Genomic DNA, 13,602 nt, shown 5'->3' on the forward strand with positions numbered 1-13,602 from the left:
ACCACCACCTGCCCGCCCCCAGTTCATCCTGGAGCCTCAGCACCTGCTCCACGCTCGGGAACCATGGATTAGTGCATTTCCCTGCCAAGAAGGCACAGGGTTGGTGCAGTCTCCTACATTCCCTTCTAGATCAATGGTCTAGGAGTCTAGGCAGGCAAGGAGCCCAGGTGGATCAGCAGTTCAAACCACCAGCTAGCTGCTCCATGGGAGAAAGATGAGGCTCTACTCCTGTAAAGGGCGACAGTCTTGGAAACCCATGGGGATTGTTCTGCTCTGTCCTAGAGGGTTACTGTGAGTCAGCATTGAACAAGGGCAGTGAGAGTGGTTCGGTTTGTGGAGAGCTCAGGCAAAATGCCCACTTCCCGGCCCATGTCTTGCTTTGGCATGATCACCACCTTGTCTACAGCCATTGACTTCTGTCTCTGCCCACTGCTGGACAAGCACACTACATACCCACGCCCACAGAAGAACCCCCAAGATATTCATGTGAGAAAGTTATGTCTGCATGTTTTGTTACAGCAACAGACGGCAGCAACATCCCTGGACAGTAAAAGAGGGTCTACGCATATGCCAGCGTGACAGGCAGCCATTTTCACGTATTCACACACTCAGCACTGCCGCGTGCCGCCCAATCACCTGGGACCCACCCCAACCCTCTGTACAACTGAACCAAGCACTGCCCGTCCGGCGCCAGCTCCACAAGGGTTCGGTTTGAGCCCCTTACTGCAGTCACTGTGCCAAATCTAGTTTGTTATGGCTCTTCCTCTTTTTGCCAATCCTCTCCCCCAGCCTCCCTGCTGTGAAAGAAACAGTGTGTCCCTAAAGTCATAGCAAAGTGAACCTTCTGTTCAGCATCTTTAATGGTATGCTGGAAATTTTTGCTTGAGAAAAAGCAGGTCTCTAAGCTCCTGCTAGCTGACTTCTGGTTGACCTCAGTTTGCCATCAGGGTGCACGGGTTCCTTATGAGGACATAAAACCTTGTTTCTTAGTGTGTCTAATTGATAGCTGAACTTCAGTCGGCTTATCACTGCTTCTCAGAAATGTGAGTTATTATTTCTGAGTAATGGCCCACAGGGATGGGATTCAAACTGTTCCTATCACAAAGTTAGCCCTAACACTGATAAAGAAACCTTTTTTCATGCCTACTAAAAGTAGAACAGCTGTCAGACCTACACCTCTATCGCCTGTGTCATTTTAAGCCAGCATACTTTATCTGCTTTTTACCTCATTAATGATTAAGAAAACTTGACATGTGTTCAGTATAAGTTTATCTAAGAAATTTGCCTTAACACCACCCCTAAGCTGATCAGCAGAACAGCCACTGGTAGCAAACATGCCATCTCATCAGCTACACGGCCTACACCAGCAGCCCTGGGAGCTGGACACGTACATCATTGCTCCTCCCTAGCCCACAATACACCAACGCCAAAGGACTGATTCCTCATAGTGATGCTGTCTATACAGGGTTAAAGAGACCATGAATCTTTATAGAATCAGAGAGCCTCATCTTTCTCGTGAGGAGTGACTGGTAGGTTCGAACTGCTGACCTTGACCTTGCAGTTAGCAGCCTAATGCATAACCCACTACACCACAGGAGCTCCTCCTTGCCTACGTTGAGCAATTCAGTCCACTGAACGAAAAACAGTCAACAATCCCAAAATGATTGTTTGGTATCTATTAACAAGACTCGGTGTATGGACAGGGGTGGAGTGGGTGGGGGGGGCGTGTGATTTCTCCAAAGGCAAAAAGCTCATCCCATCTACCCCAAGTACCCCACTTGGCCCCAGCTACGTGCTTAGGAAACACCAAGTTTTCCTCCTGGGAATATTTGCCTCAAGCAACAAAAAGTTGGTTTCCAAAAAATAATAATAATAATAATAATAATAAAGAAAGTGTTCTAGCCAATCATCTCATATGGTAGTTATCAGAGAAAGTATATAAATTAAAATTTCCCACAAGTTAGTATTTACAGAATAAATAAATTCAAAGCAACTGATCTATACTATGATCTTTCAGCTGTGAGGTTCTCTAACCCCAACAAGCACCTTCTATGGCAGGGCAATGTTGTTTTGGCTTGAGGACTCTCAAGTCAAATAACTCAGTCCAGTGTAGTCCTTCATTCATTCATTCACTTGTCAAATACTAGCTACATACAAAATACCCTCTGAGGAATTACTAGTGTTTACTTAAGAAACAGTCACCAAAAACAACACTCCACAAAGCACAAAGAAGTATGCTTCCTTCCCTGTAATTCTCCTGAACACAGGAACACACAAGCCAGTACTGTGTTTGTTTAACACATACCAAGTGCAAGTTACTGTCAGAAGCCTTAGCCCCTGAATTAGCTTATTTACTCTTCACAACCATCTAGGGAGAGGTGGGGGGAGTTATACACTGGTTTTATAGACACAGAAATTAAATCTGAGAGAGGTAAACCAGCCAGTCATCACAAAGCTAAGAAATGAACCCAGGTCTCCTCCAGGTAATCCTCAACCATAGATTACAGCCATCTGTTGACTGTCCAGTCAATAGAGCCAGAGGTTTGAGCGCGAATACATCAGATCCAGACCTCTCTTCTAAGTCTAAGCCAACAGCCATTCAAGATTTCAAGAACTGAAAGAAAGAAGCAATCTACATAGATAAAGAAAGCATGGGGCAGGTAGCACCTTCCAGGGCCAACACTTAGAAGAGTAAAGTCCAGAAGTATTTCTACAAAATCCTTTAACTAAAAGTATCAACCTGGGAAACTCTTGTTTCAGGACATATTCTCCAGCTGGGTCTCTGCATTTCTGAAGGCAGGCGGGGCTGCTGATTCAGCAGTACCTCCAGGGTAGGGAGCGGTGGAGAGGGTAAAGTTCCCCAGGGAAAGGACACAGGACTTCCACTCACAGCACAGGCCTTGCTAGGAATCGACAGATGCTTTTTGTGACGGAAAAATTCCACTGCACAACTTTCCTGGCCTCTCACTAATGCAGATCTCCTGACAGCTTCTTTGTAGTGCGTTCCCGTGACTGCCCCGTGTCCTTTGAGAAAACCCGTCAAGAGTCTTCCTTTAAAATCCCCAAAACGGTCACCAAAAACTTCTGAGCCGACTTCTTTCTTTGAATGTAACTGGCCCAACAGACCCCCTCTAACGCCACTGCTTTGCTTAGACCTTTTGTGAGGGTCGAGTCGACGGTGCATAGTGACCCTCTAGGACAGGGTAGCGCTCTAACTCTATACAGGAGTGGAAAGCCCCATCTTTCTCCCACAGAGCGCCTGGTAGTTTTCAACTGCTAACCTTTGGGACAACAGCCCAATGCGTAACCACTATACCACCAACACGCCTAACAAGACTGAGGCAGATGTCTTATGAAGAGGACTTGTCCGTGGCCATCCACAGATCACAGAGGCATGTCTAAACATGTTCTATTTGGAATAAACCCATGCATGTACTGGAACTCTCGTAGCAATACTCATTTGACTTACCCTAGTGCGTATCAGCATGAGAGAGTAGGACATGGAACAGAGAAGACCGCAGAAGAGTCGACGCATGTGAATTGTGGTGCTGGAGAAGACTATCGAAAGTTCCTGGGACTGCTAGAAGGACAAACTGCTCCATATTGGACAAAGGAAGGCCAGAGTGCTCCTTAGAGGCAAGGGTGGCAAGACTTCATCCTACATACATTGCACATGTTGTCAGGAGAGATCAGTCCCTGCAGAAGGCGTTCAGGCTTGGTAAAGTGGAGGGCAGTGAAAGAGAGGAAGACCCTCAGCCAGATGGATGGATACAGCGGCTGCATCCGTGGGCGCAGCACAGGAACTATGGTGAGGAGGGCGCAGGACGGGGTGGCGATGGGTTGGAGCCAACCTGAGGGCACCTGACAACAGCACCACATACCACACGCTAAAAAATAGCAAAAAAGATTTCTCATCAGAATCACTGCCATATGCAAGTCCACCTTTAGCTTCTCATTCCTTTGGCTTAAGGCCCAAATGAAAATAAACTAGTAAGGAAGGTACTGGGTGAGCGGTCTACTTTTTCATTCCTTGCTGTGGGCAAGGACATCAAAAAAAAAAGAAAAAAACCAAACTCGCTGCCATCGAAAAAATTCTAACTCTTTGTGACCCTAAGGGAGAGAATAAAACTGTGCTTGTGGGCATCTAAGATTATAACGCTTGACAGGAGTCGAAAGCCTCATCCTTCTCCCAGAGAGTGGCTGGTGGTTTTGAACTGCTGACCTTGTAGTTAGCAGCCCAACATGTAACCACTACGCCACCAGGGCTCCTACTTGCAGAAGGAGATTCCTCCAATCAGACAAAAGCATACATGCACAGATGAGTGGGGAGAGGGATGGCAGAGACAGCAGTGCCTCCACTCCAACTCTGCCCTCTGCTGCTTTTACCCAACCCAGATCCTCCTGCTTCTCCTGCACACAAAGCCCTCCTTACCTACTGGTGATGTTGTTGCTATGGCTAGGTGCCATCAAGCCGATTCTAACTCACGGTCGCTCCATGCGAGCCCAGTAGAGACAGCTAGCTACACTCCATAAGGTATTCAAAGCTGTGACCTGTTGGAAGCAGCTGACCAAGTCTGTCTTCCAAGCTACCTCTGGAGGGGTCTGGACCACCAGCCTTTCAGCTCGTAGCCAGCCAAGTGCTTAGTCACAGGTGCCACCCAGGGTCTCAGTCAGCGGTCTGCCATAGACCCAACCCTCTGCCGTCTGCTCTAACTCAGAGCCACCGTCTGCCCCGTGGGTTTCCAAGGCTGTCATCTTACAGGTGGCTTTGTCTTTCTCTTGTGGAACAGCGGGGGTTGCACCTATCAGCCTTTCCCCGCGCTGCCAGGCCTTCCTTTCACCACTGGCTCGCAGGGCCCCACACTCAGAAGGAGAGGTGCTGAATAAACAGGTCTTCAATCTGCAAATCCCTACACGCCGGTGCACCCGCACGGCCATGGAAACTCTCCCAGGTGGAGGGGCTATTTGGGAACAGCAGGGAATATGGAGGGAGTCTCTCCTTCCCACTCACACTACAGACGAGTGTAACAAGCCCACGCTCCAGGGTCAGTCTGCGTGGCTGTCCGTGTGACCCCACCACTTTCTGGTTGAGGAATCTTGAGTATATTCCTTCAAATGCCCGATGCTTCCATTTCCTCAGATGAGCACAAGGGCAAAACTGGAACCGGCACAAGTGACTGGCTCAGCAGAGCGTGGGGACAGAGTACTTCTCCGTGTCCCGACACACAGGAAGCAGTCTACAAACGGTCATGCTTATTAATGGTTAATAATCCTTCACCATGCGGACTTGCTGACCTAAGTAAGTATCCTCCTTCCCCTTCAGCCAGAGTTCCTGCACATCCCAGACTCGAAACCTGTCTTTGCTTTATGAGAAAAGATAATTAATGCATGTCAACGATTTTTTTTAAATCAGCCAGCACAGTGACTGATTGAACTGACCTGTTCATCCAGTCCAAGTATGAAGCTGGGATCGTTAACAGCACAATCTAGTTCAGGAAGCATTTATGGTGTTGTGCTTCCCTGGGGATCGTGGCGGGGGAGCAGAGAGAGAAAGAAAGAAAACACAGGGTTTGCCCTTAAGAAATTCATTTTTATCTGGAGGGGAAAAAAAACGCACATAAAGCTGCAATAACTATGATGCAAAGCAGTACGGTGCTACACTAGAAGTACATACCACGTGACGCTACTGAAGAAACAGTTGGCAGTGCGCAGATGCCAGGACGGTGAGGAGCTTAATTTGAATGCTGCCTGCAAGGGGCCACGGTGGCACTCTCGGATAAGCACAACATCAATGGTTCAAACCCACCAGGACCTCCTTGCAAGGAAGAAGAGACTGTCTGCTCCAAGGAAGACTGACAGCCTTGGACACCCGATAGAAAGTCACCCCAAGTCGGAACCGACTCGGCGACAATGGGTTTGCTTCCACTCTTACTAGAAGTGGAATTATCCAGGATCTCTAACCCTCAGACCCACCAGCACTTCCACTTGCTCATCTGCTCCTGTACAGACTTCCGCCCGGGACACCCCACGGGCAGTTCCACTGTTACATAGCATCTGTATCTTGCTGTAAATGCAGCACGGTAAGTCGGAATCGACTCCACCGCACACAACAGCAGCAAAGGCAGTGTGATAGTTAGGCTTCTTGTGCCAACACGGCACCTGGAAGAAGATCCGGATGGAGTTGATGACCTCCTTTGGTGGTACGAGCAACATAAAGGGCTCGCTGGAGGCCAGCCCTCTCCCTGCCTTCACCATCATGCCAACGAGCCACGCGAGACCTGTACTGAGCCCTGCGGTGGGCCAGCTCCACTGGATCCACACACCCCCACCCCCTGGCCAGTGATCTCTCTGCATTCTGCATCGTTGCTTGTCACTACAGGAGTCTGCAGAGGGGCCTATGGACTAGTATCTGACTAGTAGACTTGATTTGGACTAGGCTGGGATGTTCGCTTAATATATAATTACTTCTTGATGTAAAGCTCTTTCTTACACATATATGAGTGTCACTGGATTTGTTTCTCTAGTCAACCTGGCCTAACACAAGCCGTAAAGTGAGAGAGTGTGTAACGAGACCTGGAATGCAATAGTGTTGTCGTTAAGTACTGTTAAGTCAACTGGAAACTCACAGTGACCGGTGGGGCAGAGTGGAATTGCCCCCCACAGGCTTTCTAGGGTGTCATCTTTGATAGGAGCAGATGGCCAGGTTTTCCCTCTGAGGACCTGGGGGGGTTCGACGCACTAACCTGTTGGTGAGCAGTCACGTGCTTAACTGTTGCACCACGAGGGCAAGACCATACCAGAGGCCCAAAAGCTATTAGTCCTCATGCCTTCGCTTTTGCCTGTAGTGGGATTGAAGACTTTAGGAAGGGGTTTTCTGATGTGGGCTTTGAAGGACACGTAGGAGTTCAAAAGGAAGAAATGAGGAGGGAGGCAGGAGGGACAGAACAGACATCATACTGAACCCAGAGGTGGGTTGAGCAAGTGGCTCTTTGAACTTTTGTTTCTTCATTTGTAAGACAAGGATAATAATAGCAGCAGCAAATGAGCAAATAATAACCATAGTTAAATAAGCTAGTACATGGTATACAGTGAAACAGAAACGAAAATCCACTTCTATTGAGTTGATTCAGACTCATAGCAACCCTATATAGGATTTCTGGGCCGATCAGTCTTTGTGAGAACATATAGCATCGACTGTCTCCCAGGGCGTGGCTGATGGATGCAAACTACTGAGCTTGAGGCTCAGAGCCATCGCATAACCCACTATGCCACCACAACTCCATAGGACACAGGAAGGGCTTCAGAAGCACTAAATTGGGCTAAGGCACACACATAGCTCCCATGTTCAAAAAAACACTGAGGCCCACCCTTAGTTACAGTGTGGTGACTTCTCTGAGTCTGATCTGGGAAACCACTGTGATAAATTGCATAAACTAATAGCCTTTGATGGCCTGACCCCCGAATAGATTTGCAACTTCCACCGGAAATATAGAGACGGTTCACTGATGAAGAAAGCAATAAAAGAAATGACTTCCTGCAGGCCGCAGCATAATTGCTCCAAAGTGACATAAGAAGCAGACAAAGGCAGGTGGCTTCTGCAGGTGTGGCCTGAGTTCACCATGGCCAGAATGCTCCGCAGGCAGTGTCGTTGTCATTTCCGTTCCACAGGACACCGAGGCCTGTGGAGCCAGCTCTGAGTCACACGAAGCTGGGGTGTGTGAAGACCCATTGCTCTGCAAGCACCTTACAGAGTGTGAGCATAAAGCCTGACAGGTTCCAAGGTAGAGGACTCAGGTCTCTACCAGCATCCCTCACCTTCTAAGACCCTCCCTCAGATGGAGCTGATGGAACTGCCAAAGGCCAGTGGAGCACATAGAGCAATGAGACAACAAGGGTAATCCAGATACAAAAAGGGGGACCCCCTGACCATCTAGAAGCTTGGACACCCAATGAGCTGCATCATAAGCTTCGATCTCACCAAGTGCCCACAGTGTTCCCTCCTCTTTCTTCCGTAGATTGTCACCTTCGATCTCCGGTGTCAGTGCCCACCATCTCAACTTACATGACACCTCCTTAGAAAAGTCTTCCCGGACCCTCCCTCTCAAATGACCCCCTCCCCCAATCCACCAGCAATTCTGTCTCACACCTTATTTTCTTTTTCACACACTTTCCACAATCTAAAACGAGCTTCTTTTTCTTCGGGGTTCACCTTTGCCCACTCAAATGCAAGCCCCAAATGAGCCAAAGCCTCACCTCTTGTCCCCTGCTGTATCCTGAGCACCCAGTACAGTGCCTGACATACAACAAGTGTCCAATGAACAAAAAATCAGTGATAGATGAGTACGGGCAGACGGGGGAAATTCACATTTAAAATTCAACTCCTGGAACTCAACTGGGGGGAAAAGTGCGCTAAGAATTGTCACCCTATAAGGGCTCGGTGACTCCAGAAGAGCTCTATGGCCAAATGAAAACCGGCCCCTACGGCGGATCTGATGCTTATCTAAGCACCCCATCCCTTCAAGAAAGATTAGTGGGGGCCTTTTCTTTCCCAGCCCAGCCTGTATGGACCCAAGGATGGCTGGCCTTTCGGAAACCCTGGATTCCTTCTCCCTGGCTGCCCTGGGCTGGGGCAGCCAAATCCAGTTTGGATCCCTTCAGGTGTACACACTGAAATGGGTGCGTGGAGGTGCGTGGGTCTGCCAGCCAGGACATCACCTTTGCTTCTTTCTCTTCAGAAGAGGGCACAGAGGTTGATGAAAGTGTAAGGTGGGGGGAGGGGAGGGGAAGAGAGGGTAAGAAAGGAAGTGTGTCCAAGTCGACCTGTTTGAGAGAAGTCAACCCAGGGTCACATTGCTCTTGGAAAGAGTCCTCCTCCCCTTGTGGAATAATGAGCCTCCCACATGTACCAGCTCCACCCAGAATCCACTTCACCAGGGACCTTTGTGCCAAAGAAAGAGGCCAAAGGCGGGACAGGACGTGCAATTATAAAAAAAAAAACCCAAAATACATCGAGTGGGAAGTCTTTTTCCCACGACTGAAGGTCCCCGAGGGGCGCTCTGTTCTTTGCCCCTGCTCCTCCAACTGTCCCCCCACCCCCGCCCCGACTCATCCAAAATTCCTAGCAGGCTGAAAATGAGTTCACTGACCGAGTTTCTATCTGCTGCTCTGTGACAAGAAAAATGGAAAAATACCAGGGTATTTCAAAGAAATCAGAACACAGCCACAGCCATGGAAGACAGCATGTACTGTCTGAGCCAGCCATTCAGCCTTTAGAGATCAACAGAGGGCGTGGAGAGGAGAAACGTGGGCCAAATCCACAGCATGTTCCAGCCTCCGCCATCCATCCTGGTTATTTACTGCGACTAAGTGCCTGCTGTGTCTGGATACCACAGGAGTGGACAGAAACACACTGCCCGTGCAATGGGCTGACAGGAGGGCTCTGTGACCGGGCATCCTGCTTCACTTGGGATCCGGATGAAGCCAAGTCTCCCAGAGCAAATCCCACTGAGAATGGTAGGCAGAAGAGTCCCATGTCCTGTTTCCTGTGACTATGAAGTGGGAAGCATGGCTCAGGGGAACAGCCACATGAACAGAAGCCAAAGTTAAGGATTATGAGACGGGGAAAGAAGCCAGGACTATCCCAGTGGGCCCATGGACTCACGAGTCCTTAAAGCAGAAGAGCCAGGGCAAAGAAGGGGTCAACGCAAGTTGGGCCCTGAGAAGGACTCAACTAGCCGCTGCCAGCTGTGAAGGTAGAGGGAGGGGCTATATGAATCGAGGGATGTGGCAGCGAAACCAGGACATTATTCCTGCACCCTCAACAAGTGGCATTCTGCCAGCAGCCCAAATAAGCAGGGATCCCTGGGTGGCCCAAACAACTGTCTACTAACTGAAGGTTGGTGGTTCAAAGCCACTCTGAGGCACCTCGGAAGAAAGACCTGGTGACTGCTTCCACAGTCACAGCTAGGAAAACCCCGTGGGGCATAGCTCTACTTAGAGACACATGGGCTCGCCAGGAGTCAGAATCAGCGCAAAGGCAACCGGTCTGGTTTGGGTTTGGATTCTCACCTGCCAATCATCTCCACCGGGATTCCAGACCGATAAGATCAGGACCGGCTTCTGACCCACAGAACAGTAAGATGACAAATTTGTTTGGTTTTAAGTCACTAGAAAAAACTCTCACCGCCATAGCGCCAACTCAGACTCGCAGAGAGCCTATGGGACAGGGAAGAATCGCTCCTGTGCTTCCCGAGACTAGAACTGTTTACGGAGGAGCAAGCCTCCTTGGTTAAGGCAGTGAAAGAAAGCGTGTGCTCCTGGACCAGTCACGCTCTCTAACTGGGCCTCCGTCTTCCCATCAGTCATTTGGGGAGGGTGGGCAAGGTGATCTCCAAGGGTCTGGCCAGCTCTCAGAGGCTGACTCTGTTCTCTTGGGATCCTAAGCCCTCCCAAACTCCCCACCTGCCCACTCCAATCCATGCCCCGGCCAGTCCCCAGCTCCAGGGTAGTGTCGGACTGAAGATCCCCTAAAGAAAAGAACAGAACAGAGTGAAGGGAGGAGACAATTCATCTTGGAAAAATGCCCCACGTTGTTTCCTATGGTGCCACGCAGGCCACTGATAAAGAAGGAGCCCCTGTTTTGCCACTTGTTCCTGCCTTCGCATCAGCAGAGGAATGAAGTGGGAAGTGTCTGGGAGAGCGTGATAAAAGCCACCAAGCAGCTGTGCAGCGCACTGAGAAGGGCTGGCAGGCCTCGGAGAGGCTGGGTGCAAAGTCCTGCCTGCCTGAGGCAGGTGTATGCCATCACTGACTGAAACCCAAGTGGAGACCCCAGCTTCTTTTCATGTCTCTCTCCAGGGGCCCCCTCTATTTCATTCTCTCTACATAGTAGGTCATCAGCAATTTATATGCCCAATCAGCCAATCAAAACACAGATCTACAAAGTAAAGCAGCTATTGTTTCCACAAGTTTGCTGTGTTTGCATGTCGCTGCAATGCTAAAAGCTCTGCTACTGGCAGATACCAGTAGGGTCACCCCTGAGAAAGAGGTTTCAGTGGCGCTTCTAGAGCAGGAAGGTCTGGCAACCCCCACCCATAAAAAAATTAGCCAATGAAAATCCTATGGATCGTAACAGATAGGATGCTGGAAGATGAGCTTTGATTCTGTCCTCCAATTGTTTAATAAGACAAATAAATCTAAGTCTCACCTGTTTTATCCCATGTGCGACAACCTACCTCTCAGCCTTTATTCTTGCACATCTAGCGGTTCCCTAGGGAGCTGGAAGGATAGTGGGGTCCCTACTGACACACTAGTACAGTGGCTGACAGCATCTCACTTTACTCACCCCCCCGTTATCTTTTTAAGTAAGTGACAGGCAAGCTCTAAACCCAGGCTCCCTATTCCAATGAAGTTCAGAACTTGGCTTCGGGAGCCAGACTGCTGGCTTCCAATTACAGCTCCACCAGCACCTGTGTAATCGTGGGGGAGTAACTAGTCACCCTCTCAGAGATGAGTGGGAGCTTTGATGACTTGTAACATCCGTGGCATGACTCATGACCCTGGGCCAGCTGGAGACAGGAGGTCGCTGCTGGAGCAGAGAAGCACTTCCCTGGGCCCCTTGTGTTGTCACTGTGGAAGGACATCCTAAAGTTCAGCAGGGCTATCTTGCGTGTGCTGGGAGGGGAGGGGGGGAGGCAGGGGAGGGGGAGAGTGTGCTGAGTGACCAACATGACCCGAAGGGCACATCATGTGGACTGAACCGCAGGCAAGCAACACTTCTGCTCCACCCCCCACTTCCTCATTGTAGAGCTGGAGAGGAAGAGGTCAGATAGGGTCTCTAGACTCCCTGGAGCTCTCCTTCCTACAACCTGCCCACCATCCTGACGGTGTACAGACTGCAGGTACCAGGGATCATAGCAGATACAGAGAAGATGGGTCAATCAGAGATGCTGGTTCTCAACCACTGAGCAGCTTCCACCCCCTACAGTCCGGAGCTTTGGGGACTTCAGTATGCCCTGTGCACAGCCAACCAAAGTCCCAGGTGGTGCAAATGGTTGACACTCAGCTTTTAATCCAAAGGTTGTTGGTCTGAACCAATCCAGCTAGCAGCACCCACCCAGCGCCATCATGCCATCTATTCTCATCAAGAGGGTGGCCAGAGGGGCCTTCTGGGGCTCAGCCCTACTCCAGTACCCATGGGGTGGCCCAGAGTCGGAATCTACCTGCTTTGAGTTTGATAAACAGTGAAGTCTTGGGAAGTACACACTGTTCATGTGCTCAACTACTAACCAAAAGGTTGGCAGTTCAAAGTCACCCAAAGGTGCTGGGTAAAAAATAAAAATGATAACTGGCTTCTTAAAGACACAGATATGAAAGCCAATGGGTCTGAGTCAGAATGGGCCCGATAGGGACTGTTCTGTAAGAAACAAGAGGAGGTGCCAGGATGAAGAACCCAGCCTGGCCACCTTCCACCCACATTGGCCACCCCGGGCTTGGACGGTCAACTCTTCACTGGGTTGAATATGTATGCAGGGCCTCGTTGCCAGACCCCAAGTGGAGTGCAAAAGGAGGCCCGGTGCTGTGCACATAGAGCCGCTGACCACAAGGTCGAATCCACCTGCGGCTCCGAGGCAGAAAGAGGAGGCTTTCTATTCCCATAAAGAGTTCAGCCTGGGAATCCCCAGCGGCGGTCCTGCTTCCTCCCTGGAAGGCAGCGAGTTTGGGTGCGCAGTGAAGACGCCTCAAGAATCAGGAGAGAGAACCAGTCCCGGCCCTCAAAGAACCCACACGTGTGTGCAGGAAGGACTGCCAGACAACTGCCAACCATTAAACCCCAAGTAAAGAGACAGACAGACAACCCAGGGGAGGTGGGAAGGGAAGGAAGATTTCTCAGCAAGATTCTTTCCCACCCCTTTCTCTTCTGCGTTCTTCTCCAGTCCGCCGCCGAGCTACCGGCTAAGCCTGGGGAGGAGGGTCAAAGCTAGTGGTAGAGTCCAGGCGGCCTCGCCACCCCAGACTCGGTCCACGCGGGGCGCTGAGAGAGGCAGGGGACATCACCCTCTGCTCAATGTCCCCGCGCAGCGCCCACGAGGGCGCCGCAGGTCCCAGTGCTGGGATCGGTGGCCCCGCCGCCGGGAGGGTAAAAGGGCAGGCGGCAGAGCCTCCCGGAGGAGGAGGAAGAGGCAAGGAAATTCGGAGAGAAGCATGAATCCCAGTGTGGCTGGGGGTCACGTACCCGGAGGCCCAAGGTGCCTGGAGAAAGAAATGGGGGGTAATGGAAAGGAGGGGGCAGGGGGACGAATGCAGAAGTGAGGACGGAGTGCAAATTAGGGAGAAGAGGGGGTGGAGAGGGTAAATCGGAAGCGCCCTGGGGTACACGACGTCCCCAGGGTTGGGTCCGAGTGCGAACAGCGACCCCACCAACGACGCCCGATGGGTCCACTCACCCCGGAGCCGCCGAACGGCTGTTGCGCCCCGCGCCCCGCCGCGCTCCGAGGGAAGGGGGTCCACGGAAAGTTCCAGGGGCACAAACGACCTACTCGAGGCCCCAGGGACCAGGCGGGCTCCGCCAGCGGGAAGCGGCCGGCGGTCTGGCGAGCGCCC

At 50.8% G+C, this 13,602-nt stretch overlaps 1 protein-coding gene across 1 annotated transcript in view; it reads right to left on the reverse strand.

Moving 5' to 3' along the window:
* The window catches only part of SMIM3 (small integral membrane protein 3), an 18,875-nt gene extending 5,334 nt beyond the window's left edge, over positions 1-13,541 (reverse strand). Inside the window, exon 1 of the mRNA XM_045284870.1 lies at positions 13,446-13,541. The gene's annotated coding sequence lies outside the window, so the exon portion shown is untranslated. The remainder of the gene's footprint in view (positions 1-13,445) is intronic.
* Between the last annotated feature and the right edge of the window lie 61 nt (positions 13,542-13,602).

The sequence above is a fragment of the Echinops telfairi genome, unplaced genomic scaffold (genome assembly GCF_000313985.2).
Source record: "Echinops telfairi isolate 266 unplaced genomic scaffold, ASM31398v2 ScPeMD7_7469;HRSCAF=8507_0, whole genome shotgun sequence".
Taxonomy (NCBI): Eukaryota; Metazoa; Chordata; class Mammalia; order Afrosoricida; family Tenrecidae; genus Echinops; species Echinops telfairi.